We start from the raw sequence: 13,485 nt of genomic DNA, 5'->3' as shown, positions 1-13,485 counted from the left end.
ACCTTTAGAGAAATGTATTTTAAAAAGGTCCAAATGTCACTGCTGTGGTTTTGTTCTGTCAGAATTAGTGCTTTTATTTCTTGAAATGCTTTCTTTTTTTCCCTGTGGAACAGATGCCCTCATTCCAGAGGTGGCAGCCTTGGCTGTACCTCAGCTGCTTCTTTTCATTTACCTTTGGATGTTGCCTGTTCTCCTCATAGGAAGAAAAAGAAAGCTACTGAGGTGTCAGAGTGCCTTTAAGGAATTGAATCCTGATTTTAATGGGTGTGATTGTAAAGATTTGTCTGCCTTTGGTTAAGAAATGTAAGCTACTGACTACTGCAAAAAAGTTAGATGTGAATCATGAACTTTATTATTGTTTTATGGCACTTGAAGCTGGTCCAGCAGGGAAGAGTTGCACAGCAGGTGATAGTGTGACTATCCCTAGTGTCTATGTTGTGTAATTTAGGTGACTTTATTAAAAGTTTGAGATTTCTGTGCAGTTGCTGTTACCTGCAGAAGTCCAGTTAACAATGTTTGTTGGGCTCCTAGCTGGTCTCATGGGGACCCCAGTTTAGGGGTGGGATGGACCCAGGGGCTGCTTGAAGAGCTGTCAAACTTTCATTTACAAAGCTGTCCATTACCATGACTCCTGGCCCATCGCAGAGGGTGAACTGGCTCTGTAACAGGACAGCTGGTGGAGCTGCCCAGCATGAACTGGATCCATGCCCCTTGTCCCTGCTCCCCTCGTGCCTGTGCTGCTGGCAGCTGCCTGCCACCACTGGGATCTGGCTCTGGAAGTGGGACAGGATGTTTGCTTTTGTGGAGTGCAGTTGTTGAGGAAATTAAACGGAGGGATCTCTGAAAGGGCGAGCCACCTACATCAGATTAGGCCGTTAAGATGAGGGTTGTGGGCATACTTTAAAGCAGCTTATCAGGAGACCTTGGGGAGGATGTGCTCCCGATAGCCGGCGGTGCTTGGAAAGCTGTTTGCATCACGTCTCTTTGGACCACGGAGATGTCTGGGGCTGAGTACACAGGAAAGGGAAATCTTGACGAAATCTGAAGGAGCTGGTTTATCCAAAGCTGTGAGGCTGGAATCCTGGGGGGACACACAGGGGGAGGCCATTCCTGGCCACCCCAAGGCGTTGCACATGCTCTGGCCTGCCGGCAGCTGGCCTGTGCAGTGACAGATGGGGAGGAATGCGCAGCATTTTCAGTGTCGCGAAGCTAGATATCCTTTGCTCAGGATATTTCCTGTCCTCAAGAATTTATTTTTCAACAATATCATTGGCAGAAAGTCCACAAAATGGAAGTGGGGGAGGGGAACTTGTACATTGCAGACGATGAGCTCCTAATTTTCCCATCTTAAGTGAAGAGAGAAGCTTTGGAGAACAGAAAAGATATACGCCCCTTATGTAGCAGTGAACCACCAGCATGCCCAGTTGCACATCGAATATTCAGTAATTTGTATTTATTGCTGTCAACAACGTGCAGCAATTAAGCACTAGTTTCTTATAAAATAAGACTTCTAAACACAGTTGATTAAAATGGTGTTTAATTCCAAAGAGGGCTGAGCCTTGAGATAGAGATAGCCAGAGCAAAGCTCTCCTCACTGACTTCCACCAGGCTCTGCTGCATGTTTTGCCTTTGTGTTCATTAATGAATTAAATCCTAAATCATAAAAGGATTTAATTGGTGATTTGTGATCTGGTTAATCCCATAGTGAAAGTAAAGTGTGCTTAGCACTGCTGCCACTGCTCTCCCATTGATGGCGAGGCTGGAGCAGCAGAGAAGTGCTTGTAGCTTCCTGCTAGGAAAATACCTTTGTAAGGCTGTTTGTATATACTTCCTTCTGTAAACTTCAGATAGAATTCACTCAATCCCATGAATGTGGCTGCGTGTTCTGGGGTAGCTGTTGTGAACAAAGACCTTCAGCTATTAAATACAATGAGAATTTATTGTTTACCATCTATTTTCCTGTTTGTGTGTGTGTTTCTAGCAACAAGTATTTTCATAAAGGATTCATTTTCCTGTAAGTTTCTCAAACTTAGCAACATGTATTTGGCAATTCAGTGTGAGGAAGGCAGTGTAATGAAGACGTGTGGCATTAGTGAAGTACCCAGCTTCCCTGTGCTAATAAAAAGAGAAAAGAATGCCACACACCTACCAAATTCTTAAGGTTTATAGCTGGAATTTGTTTTTGGAAACATGAGGATTATGGTTTGTGATAAATTTTACCCATTTCCCCTGCACCCAAGAGAAGGTTTAGTGAAAGAACACTGAACTTTCCATGCTGAGATGGCACTTTTTGAGGCCGGAGTAACGTGTTATAACAGAAATCCAAGTTGATGAGAACATTTAGGTCGTGATGCAAAAATGATGTGGAATCTTTGGTATGTGCCAGTGGCAGGAGCTGCGCTCCCCGGAACGCGTGTAAGGCTCTGGCATGCAGGCGTGCTGGGAGTCAGGGCTCAAGGACACCCTGTCAGCCCTCACAGGATTTGGTAGCAGGCTAAATCCAGGAAAAGAGACTGGGAGAATTTGTGTGGGTTTTTTTTTTTTTTTTTTTTTCTCTTGACCACTTTAGTAGTTCTTTGAACTTGCTTATTTCTCAACACGGCTTAAAGCATTCCAAGGGTCTTAGGATAAATGGAGGTATTTATACCCATTATGTAGGTGAATGTGTATGTATGTGTGGATATGTACATACCTCGTGACTTGTGAGTTGATAGCAAACCTCTGGGATTAGATAGGGGAAGAGTAGGACCCTAAATGAAGCCCACAAGAGATAAAGTTGCCAAGGGAAGCTGCAAAAGCAGTTATCAGATTTATTGTATTGATGGAGGGTGGCCTGACACTGTTGTACTGAACAGAAGCCACCTTGTTTTGGTTTTGGGGCCACTGGCATATCTTGAGATACTGCAGTTTGGAACCAGCAGTGAATTCTATGCACCTGTTCTGCATGTTCTTACCACTGATTAGGTTTCTTGAATTCATATTTTAAAAAAATCTTTGTGACCTCTACCTTGTTTGACTATGTACTAGACTGATTTTAACCTAATAAATGCCAAAAATAAAGACTTTATTCTTTGTCTGTCATAGTTATTTATGTTTGGGATGGGGAGCTCGCTTGCTGTAGTTGTACATTACTAGTTTGCCAGTGACTGAGTAACTTGATGACAAATGTAGATCCCTGCTACAGTATCAGTTACAGGTCTGACAGCTGGTGTATAATGTTTTACTGCACTACATTTCTTTTCATATACTGATTCTTCCTAGAGGGAATGGTGACTTCTGAGAGTGAATTTCCAATCTGTAAGCTGGTCTAAAAATCCTGTGGCTTATCAGCTAAGTATCTGTGATGTTAGATACCTCCATACTTCTGCATGTTTAAAAATCAGCTTTCTGTTAATCTTCAGGAATTCTTAATCCTTTTAAAACCTCAATGATGCTGCAGTATTAATGCTGTAAGCAGAATGCAATCAGGGATTGTACAACTGCTTTTTCGTTGTTTATTATTAGCCTGAGTACTGTGTCTGCAGGTAGGAGGCTCAACCCACTACTGTTTGTCATAAGAAGTACATTACTAGAAACAGAATGACTTTCCTTAATTTGATCAATTCAAGAAGTGTTCAAAAAAAGCCTTAAAGACTAATGTACCTTGAAATGTTAATAATAAACATGTTATAATCTGCTCAATTTAGATGAATATGGATAGCTCATCTGTAAGTTCAGACCAAATACTCTTATGAGATTTCTGTACCACTAATGTATATCGATGAGAAGGAGGAAAACAGAGCATCCCTTCAGATCTAAAGACAAAACTTGTAACAAGTTGAGGTTCTAATGGAAATAGTAATAAATCTTATTCTGCATTTCCTTGACCAGAGAAGATGCTGAGGGTAAAGCAGCTGGTAGTTGTGCTGAATTTCATGGTATTAACTTCTGAGTATTTAAAACTGTGGTGGACAATGATGATGCCTTTCTGCAGAGCTGTAGCACTGACTTAGATGCACTGAGCTCTGACAGGTTCTGTGAGTTGTAAAGTATCTCTGGCACCTGTGGGATGGTGAGGGGCAATCTGTGATTTAGATTATTCATAGAGGACTTGATGCAGCAACACCTGGCAACACAGAGCAAGATTAGAGAGAAATCTTATGGTTGAAGTTTCATCTGGGGTGATGGAAAAAAAAAGTCCAAATTCATTAAAGATGAGGGAATTTCCTTAGTGAGCAGTGGGAGGAGGATGAGGTGCTGAACAGGTGTTTGGTATTGTGGGGTTTCATGCACCACTGCTCATGTTCTCATCAGCAGGATAAACCTCCCCTGAACACCCAGGCTGTTTTTTTTTGTACCAACCTGGAGTTATGATTAGGGACTAGAGAGAGAAATGGGAGGAGGAATATGTTCACATGAGAGAGTGTGGGAGTGTGGGGTTTTTTTCTACACAGGTCTATTACTTTAGGGAGTCTTTATAAAAATTTTTGCATGGACATGTCATCTTCCTCCCCTGCCCCAAGAGTAATATGCTATGGTGTAGGTAGAGAATAATATCAGTTTTACTCATTTTTTAAACCAGATATTAACATGTAAAATGATGACAAAGTGTCCTCCCCTTAGAAAATGGGGAACAAATGCAATCTGCCTGAATCTCTGGGACCTGTGAAGCCTTTAGCTGGGAGAACAACTGGTGTTAATGGGTAGGTGTTTGTCACTGATTAACTGTGTACTGTATTGTTAAGGTGGGTATCTGTGTGGGCTCTGAGCTGCCAAAATGTGACTGAACTGGGTCAGAATGTAAATATTAAAGAATTGAGATTGTGCTGTACTTTTGATGATAACACCTGGGTGTTCCAGCTTATTCACACAAACTGAGTGTACCTCGATAGAGCTCCCCTGGGAGTAAAATCTTGTCGGGTCATGTGTCATTCAGGTAAAATTGAGCACAACTAAATTTGACTGGGAAAGCTTTTTTCTTGCTCAAGTCCTGTGCTAATGTGGTCAGAACCCTGTAGGCAGACTCCTGCATTTGCTGATATTCTGATGTTTCTGCCTCCACTGTCAAAGAAAAGCTGCTGTCAAGCCACATTGAATTTTTCAAATTTATTTATATACATATATACTGTATTTGTATATTTGACCTCGACTCAGTGTAACATTCTTTGCTCCATCAGGATTTCTCTGAATTTTTCTTGCAGTGGGCAAAGCCAGATGCATATCCAGGAAAGGCTGAAGGCTGTCAGGGCATGTGGTGGTAAAATGCTTTATATTTATGAAAGATACTGTAGAAAAAAAACTCCAGAGAATTAGCCTTTCTTGTAGTTTCAGTGTTTATCACTTGACTTGCTTCCAGTTGTGAGTTATGCGATGGATTTTCTTATATTTGAAGGACTTGTATATTTTATTCTCACCTGTACATTGAAATTCTGTGGGTGAACTGTATATTTGTACCTTTTCCCCCAATCCCCCAAAACTACTTGTTGTTATGCTATCCAGGCCAATTCTTGAAATTCAGGTTTACATATTTTAGGGTGCAAGGCTAATTTTTTTTCTGTGACTTTCTAAAGCACTTAAATTTTTGAATTCTAGCTAGAATTAGAAATAATTTCAGAGAACATGGTAGGGTTTTTGTCTTTTTTTTTTTTTTTTAATTTCTTCCCAGAAAGCTGGAATATTTTGAATGGTTATTGCTAAAGATTATCACAGTAAAAAAGATTGTATAACAAGACTCAAATATAAGCTCTGCTTTGTTAATGATGAGTTTATTGCTGCTAGTCTGCTCTGAGCTTGTAGAATGGATCTACTCCCTGTTGTTAAGTGACAAACAGGTTGTTGATGCCAGCCTGGGAAACAGATGAAATGGGAATAGGGTGGTGTATCCATGGGACTGGAGATGCTGTTACAGAGCCAGGGAGAGGGAAGGATGAACTCTGATATCTCACAGAGCAGTAATAAAAGTGCATCTGTCTTAGTAAGTCACAAACTTTGTTTTCCTCGTGGCAAAACCCCACTGATGTTTTGTAAGACCATCCTCTACTGAGAACAACTTGGAGCAGGCTGCCCAGGGAAGTGGTGGAGTCACCAGCCCTGCAGGTACCTAAAAAATGTATAAATATGGCATGTAAATGGTTTAGTGGTAGAAATGGCACTGCTTGGTTAACAGTTGAACCCAGTGGTCTTAATGGTCTTTTCCAACCTGAACAATTCTGATTCTTCCTTTCTGTGGATTTTCTTGTCTGTGTTTGAATAGACTCTAGACTCCTGCACCTCTACAGTTTGGTAAGTGGTTATGGAAATTAATTTCTCTAAGGGAAAATGAAACTTCAGGCACATATGATATAAAGCTTGAAAGCTGGTTTGCTTTCTGCTGCTTGCTTTTTTTGCTTGACTGGAATTTTGTCATCGAAAGGATGTGGAAAGTTCACTTGAGCTTCAAGGGTTTAATTAGCTTCATTGGAGCTATGTGCTTGTATCAGTAGGGAAATATAAAGAAACATGACTGTCCCCTTTTTGATTAAATACAAACCTTGCATTAAAAAACAATCAGTTTGCAGGAATTTACTTTCCTTTATCTACTGACCCTGGTTCTTATTGCCTTGCATATATATATATATAAAAAATCTTGACTTTGCACAGCTTTCTTTAAAGCCCCTTAATACTGCTCATACCTGAAAGCTGTAGTATCAAAGTCAATAGGTGAAATATTAGGAAACTTTAATTAACAAAGCCTTTTAACTTATTGAGTAACTCCTGTAACTGGTAGGATTGGGACTGCTGTCTTTTGACTTCACCTAGGATGGGAAGAGCATCTGTCCTGCTGCTACCATGCCTTCAACTTGCCTTTCAACCAACAATTCTGGGTTTGGTGTAGCTTTAAGTGCTCTTGGCTTCCCAATTCACAGGACAAGCTGTTCAGTACTTAACTGTATTTATTGTTATCAAAGACCAATACAATTTATCAAGAATAATTTTCATCTTTCCATTGCCTGAATGATTTGGCAGAGTATGGGAATGAGCTTAGAAGGGTGAGTATTCAGAATTAAATTGCATACAGACCACCTGAGTGCTGGGTGACCCCACTGGATTGCCCTTGCTGTATTAACAAAACTTTGTTTCTCCTTCAGTTGTGCTACAAACTGTGCCCCACTTGAGACAGGTAGCAAACCCCAAAGATTTTCCCTTTTAAACCACTGAATTGATAACCTGAGCTTTCTAGCTGCAGCAGGTGGCACATTCAGCACAGAATTTTCTGTCTAGATAGGGACACTTCGTATTCCCACCCTAAAGAAAACAAACCCGTTAGTACTCTGCATTTAAAGATTTGGGGTTTTTTCATTCATTGGTGCTTTATTCCTGTAAGGTCCTGGATACCAAAATTACTCAATCGAAAATGGAACAATGACTTGACTTTGTGTGTGTTTTTTTTTTTTTTTCCTGATGAGTTTCAGGTCTTTGTTTAATGTACATTCCTGCCTATCTCCAATTAGGAGAAGTCTTCATAGCATATTGGCTTCACTTTCATGAAGCAGTTCAGGAAAGTATAGAAATCCTGAAAAATGTACTTCATGCTCTATGAAACTGAGGTATGGTGTAATAAAACTTCTCCTCCTGATGCTGAAAAGTTATGGAGTGATGGGGCTTGGGTGGTGGGTCTGGGTTTGGTTTTCTTGTTACTGCTGTGGTTTAATCGCTTGGATTTTGAGACCACAATGATAATAGCGGGCTCAGCTTTCCTCCTCCATGAGAAACCTCTCGGGCAGCCTTGCAGAGGTGCTCCCTGGCAGGGCTGCCCCGTGTGAATGGCTGTTCCAGAATCCCAGGGTGGAATGGGAGATCTCTGCGGGGCGCGTTCCCACAAGAACACAATGAGCCACTTTGTCAGCCCGGAGTCAGGTTAGCGGGGACGGCGACAGCAGCGGAGTGTGCACTGCACAAAGGTGTGCTGAGACCTTGTTGGAAATGGGATTTGGTATGCAGGCTTTTCAAGACCTGCAGATTGATATGATAGATAGCCTTTTTTTTTTTTTTTTTTTTTTTCTGCTTCGTAGTTTAATTAGGGGTAAAAAAAAAAAAAATCCCCACCCCATTGATTCCAGTAGATTCCCCATTGCACAGGAACTCCAGGAGAGATAACCAAGGTCTTTGTGGTATTATTGCAGAGAGATTATTATTTGAGAGAGCAGAGTTGAAGGGGAGGGTATTTATCGACAAATGCTGTGCTTATCAACCTATAACCATGATTAATACTTTGGCTATTAAGTGGAGGAAAAGAGCAAATAGATAAAGCATACCTGTGCCTTATCTGAATTTCACCTTTGTGTAAGAATGTCTCTTTGCATAGAGGTTCTGCCCGTGTCCCTGGGCACGTTCTTGGGCTTGCAGCCCTGATCTGGGGGAGTTCAGTATTTAATAGAAGTATTTAGAATGTGTAAAGATGTACTCTAGTTTAAATGTTTGCAGGATCAGGGCTCAATTTGTAGACAGGTGTAGGTCTGGACTGAAGGGAGTTTTTCCTCACACAAATGGCTTCAAGCAAATATCACATTATTCCAATTGTGTTTAAGCTTACTGAAGATTTTGCTGGACCACGTGACTTTTACTTGCAAATTGGTTTTGTCAGAGGCAATGCAGAGTGCAGAGAACCTGAAAAGGGTGATCATTTAGTTAGGAAGTGTGCAATGTTGTCTCTGCTCTTAGGGGACCAATTTGTGCTCTGGGTGGAGGGAGGGCTCTTGGGCCACTGCCATCCTCCTCTCCTTGCCCTGGCAATGGGGGACCACAGCTGAAGAGCTCTGTGCTTTCCTGCTGACCTGTGGAGAGGCAGATGTCATCAGAGAATCACAGAGTTGTTTGAGTTGGAAGGAACCTTAAAGCTTCTCATTCCACCCCCTGCCATGGGCAGGGACGCCTTCCACTATCCCAGGCTGATCCAAGCCCCATCCAACCTGGCCTTGGGCACTTCCAGGGATCCAGGGGCAGCCACAGCTTCTCTGGGCACCCTGTGCCAGGGCCTCCCCACCCTCACAGGGAAGAATTCTTCCTAATTAAGTAATCTAAGTCTACTCCTGTTTTGTCCCCATCCTGTTTCAAGTGAGTTGTGGTCTTCTAGAAAAGCACAGAGATGCTGAGTGCAGTTGGGAGTGTGTTGTACAGTTGGCAATTAAACAGCACCCAGAACTCTCTTAACTCAAATGTCTCGGAGGGTGGAAAAGCAGGAACAAATTAGTTTGAAATGTTAATTGCTGCTTGTATTTTTGAAAGTCCATAAAATAATTTCCCTTGAAAAGAGAAAAAAGTTTGAAGTAGTTGCTATTTTAAAGCCAAGTAATGCCAAAAACAACAACACTAAAAATCATGGTAAAAAAGTAATTGGCCACTATTTTGCAAGAAGAGTTAAACTCGGCCTATGCTGCTTAGAAGAATTACTGTGAAATAGTGTGAGAATTGTGTGCTTGAAAGCTTCTTTGCAGCTACATCCCTTGTGAGTCTCTTTATCTGTTGTGATTAATACGGAGGAAGGTGAGGAAAGAAAGGTGTGAGAACCAAGAAGGAAAGGAATATAAATAGCAAAAATGACTAACTTAATTTTCAGATTGAAGAAAAAGCACAGAAAAATCCACATGGTGAAAGTGAGTAGTATACAAGTTGTCTCTGCAGCTTACTCTTCTGCCAGCAGTGCAGGCTGTAGCCGTGGTGTGTTTGCATGTTTTGGAATTGATTTTTGAGCAGCAGATGAATTTGCTGCTCTAATACTATTTGCAGAAGCGAGAATGCTGTGGAACCATTGGATTAGCTTGTCTGCCTGTGGCTTTCTGCTCAGCCATGGCTAATATAAGCCTAATAAAAATTTTTGAAGGTCTGTTTCACCCTTGGTGTATTTTATTCCCTTAAATCTAGTTCCACTAAGTTTGCACATGAATATGATGGCCTTCAGGCACTGCACACCCCAGCTATGGGTGGTGGTGGGAGGAGGGCAAGCTTGCTTTTCCTACTCGAGTTTTCACAAGATGTCCCCCTGGAAAGTGAAGGGGAAAAACCCCTAGTGGGATGAGTTTTTTTCTTTGGAAAAAGACTCCTTTGTGTGCCAGGTTGCTTTATTCCAATATTTCATCAGAGCTATTATCTGCTGATTAGTTGCACTTGCCTTGTGAAATAAGATACTGCAGTTTGATCTCATATCTCCATTCGTGATGCTCCTTTCTGGTACATGTTTGAAGTTACTTGGTTATTCCATTTCTTCCCAAGGTTAAGCTAGGAACCAATTTTCAATAGTTTTTCTGTTCCTGAATGACAAACGTTTCCTATGAGGGGTGTGCAGCTGGTTACGGTGCGAATTTGTTGTTCTTTAAGATAACGGAGTTTCAAGCCTGGAAAATTTGAGGTCGAATTTTAGGTCTGAATAAATGCAAGCTACTGAAAATCTTCATATCATTACCCTCTGGATTGCTGCCTTGGGAATATAACACCAGTGTGGGGGAAAAACAATGTTAACTTGCCTTGATCCTGTGTAGAATTGAATACTGTTGATAATTCCATCTTCAGAGATGGAATGTATCATGCCCACTGAAATGTGTTGTTGGTTAAAATAAACTAGAGGGGAATAAACCCACTGATTAATTACAGTGGTTAAGTTTTGAGAGGATGTTTATATTTTTCAGCTTGCTGGAGATAGGATCCAGCTACTGTGGCCTTGTGCCTGTGAAATGGCACAGAGAGCAAGCAGCAGGCATTTCACTACCTCTTCTACAATGCCAGTGGATTGTGTGTATATATTCCCTCTAATCTGCTTTCTTTTGTCATAACAGATTTTTAGAATTGCATGTATTTCTTCAAAATTGTTATGAAGAAGCCCGTCTGTTTGGATGCTTCCAAATTAATCTACCGTGTTTGTAATTAAACAGAGAAAGAATGTGTTCAGGTTTCAGTGGCGCTTCAGACGGATGTGATTTAACTAAACTAATGAAGGCACATCAGACAAGACAAATTCCAGACTGTTTGTGCCTTGACCAACCATCTGTGCACATACCTCCAGGTACTGCTCATGTCTCAAGAGGCTTTTCTACATGAACAGTTATTACCACTCCTCTTTGAATTGGAGTGGCAAGCCATGGCAGGAGTCTCTTGAAAGCAGCTGTATTTACCACTCTGCTTTTCAGTGAAAATAAAATTGTGTTGTGTATGTTTTAATTAATCCTGAATTTCAACGTGTGCTGTACAAAATGCAGCAGGCAAATGGGGCAGTGTGTGAGTTCTTGCATCTCTTGCACATAAATTCCAGCATCAGCAGGAATGTGCAGAAGGAGCACTCCTCATTCAGAGCCTTCCTAGTGGGCTGTAAACCCATATTAAATTCTTAGTGTCTGAGAATGTATGTACAAATAAAACTATGTATACTTACTCTCCTTGTATATACTACCATTTTTTTCTTAGTTATTTTTCTTTCTTATTCAAAAGATTATTCAAAACTACTCTGGAAAAACGCCCATTTCTTCTATATAATAATCAGCAGTAACATGATTTGACATGCCAGACTTTGATAGAGTTCTTCAATTGCACATGTAATGGCCTGAAAAATAACAAATAATTTCGGGACTATTTCTCTTTATGGAAGAAGAATAAGATATGCTGTAGCTAATGGCTTTGTGAATACTAATTTTTTTTTTTTTAAATTCTCATTGTATTTTATTGTATAACTTTTTCAAAGTGAGTTTTTGTCTAGAAATATTTTGAGTCTTCCCTGTTTTCAGGGCCTGATGTGTTTGACCTCTCAGTGTGTCATGTGAGACTCCCTTTGACATGAACCTGTGATTCCATACGTATTTTTTAACACCATGGCAAAGCCCTTTTAAGCAATTCCTCCTTCCTGTTGTCCTGTTTATAACAGCACAAACGTTTGAGGGTTGGTGCAGTGGATGGGGAGCTCTCCTGTGTTCACATGAGCTGTGCAGGCAATACTGGAGGTTTTGGGCTGGCCACGCTGTTAGGATGTGGTTTGGAGGATGCAGATCAGATATCACCAATCCTTTCCTTTTTGGGTCAGAGAACTGCCAATTTCTGAACATCCTCACTGTAGAACCTGGTCTGCCAGAGAAAATGACTGGCTGGGGAGAGAAACAGTTGCCTTGTGACTGCTGGTCAGCAGGGCAGTTATCAGACTTTGGCTTTTGATAACAGCAGAACTGGCTTTGCCCATGGTTGTAAATACTAAGGAAGCTCCTGCTGGGTTGGATTATTTCTCTGGCCAGTGCAGCAGCCTCTGTGCAAGAGGAGCTCACACAGCCTATTCAGCATGGTTGAAGAGGAGTTCCTGTAGTACATGTATTAAAATAGTGGTAGAAAGGAGTCTGTTGGACTGTGTAACCCTGTGCATGTACCATCTGTGTGTGAACTTCATCACGGGGAAGTGGTAAGGGGTTTTTTTTAGGCTGGAAAGAGCAAGTTCTTCCATTTTAAGTTTATACTGTGTGTGTTTCAAGTATTTTTTAAATCAAGGCTAGGATTGAAGGTGGGGTAGCTTCTTATTCTTTTTGCAGTCTATTCTATTCAGGCAGGATACCCCTACCTATGCACCGCAGGAATAAAACGTGTGTTTAGCAGTGAATTTCAGTTGTATATTAAATAAACCTGGCTACGTGGCACTACTTAGTATTGAAAGCTCTCTGTCCTTGTTGTAGTACAACTTCTGTAATCCCAGATGATTGTGATAAAAAAGCAGAACACTTTGTTCAGGAGCTTTTAACGGTCTGCTGCAGGGAAATAAAAATCAGGTCTTTGTAAAGAGCAGTCACAGGACTCAATATTCACAGCTCCTCTTGCTTCTGCCAGGTTCTCTGCATTTGTCTGCCATAGCTGGAAGAGGTTCTTTGGCTTTTACAAAGACAGAAGGTAGGAAGAAAATCACAGAAAGAAAAATGTTCTTGGCTTCTATCCCTATAAATAGCATGGGTGAAATCTTCTAGGAAAAGCAGAGTTGGGTATCTTGATGTGGTTCACACTGCTTTTGGAATTTCAGGAAAACTGACGTAACCTGTTGGGTCATGTTATTTGACCATACATGGACATTGGGTTTTAGATAGTTACGCTTTATTATTCTGTGTGTTTTAATTTTCTCTCTAGTGCCATGTGCAACTAATTTATGCATTACTTATTCACATATTGAATTAATTTAAGGAAATGGAGTCATCTCGGGGATCAGTAGAAGGCTGCATTTCTGAATTGAAAATCAGGTTTGCAACAGTAACTTGCAGACATCAAAAGATTTGGAAGTTTTGTTTGGGGACAGAGACATCAAACTTGGATGTTTATTTCTTCCTTGCTTTACAGCAAAGTGGAAAGCTGTGATTTCCATATTCCTGGAGGAAGCTAGACAGGGAGATGCAGCCTCTCACTCCATGCTGGCGTTGTTGTGACCTGTCCCAGCCAAACCTAGGGAATGTAGACGCACAGGAAATATCTTTTTAAAATTTAAATATAGTCAGCTTTCTAGACAAAACCCCAAACTTG

At 41.0% G+C, this 13,485-nt stretch overlaps 1 protein-coding gene across 2 annotated transcripts in view; it reads left to right on the top strand.

The window, feature by feature from the left end:
• FNDC3B (fibronectin type III domain containing 3B) overlaps positions 1–13,485 on the top strand; it is a 185,807-nt gene that overhangs the window by 20,389 nt on the left and 151,933 nt on the right. The window contains exon 1 of one of the 2 annotated variants that reach the window (XM_014887064.2): positions 12,086–12,867. The exons of the other annotated variant lie outside the window; for it this stretch is intronic. The gene's annotated coding sequence lies outside the window, so the exon portion shown is untranslated. Of the gene's footprint in view, positions 1–12,085; positions 12,868–13,485 lie in introns of those variants that run through there. 2 annotated transcript variants of the gene reach the window in all.

Source organism: Sturnus vulgaris, chromosome 10, assembly GCF_052056855.1.
Source record: "Sturnus vulgaris isolate bStuVul1 chromosome 10, bStuVul1.hap1, whole genome shotgun sequence".
NCBI classification, from domain to species: Eukaryota; Metazoa; Chordata; class Aves; order Passeriformes; family Sturnidae; genus Sturnus; species Sturnus vulgaris.
The sequence above is the reverse complement of the archived record's forward strand: the minus strand, read 5'-3'. Positions and strand labels throughout refer to the sequence as shown.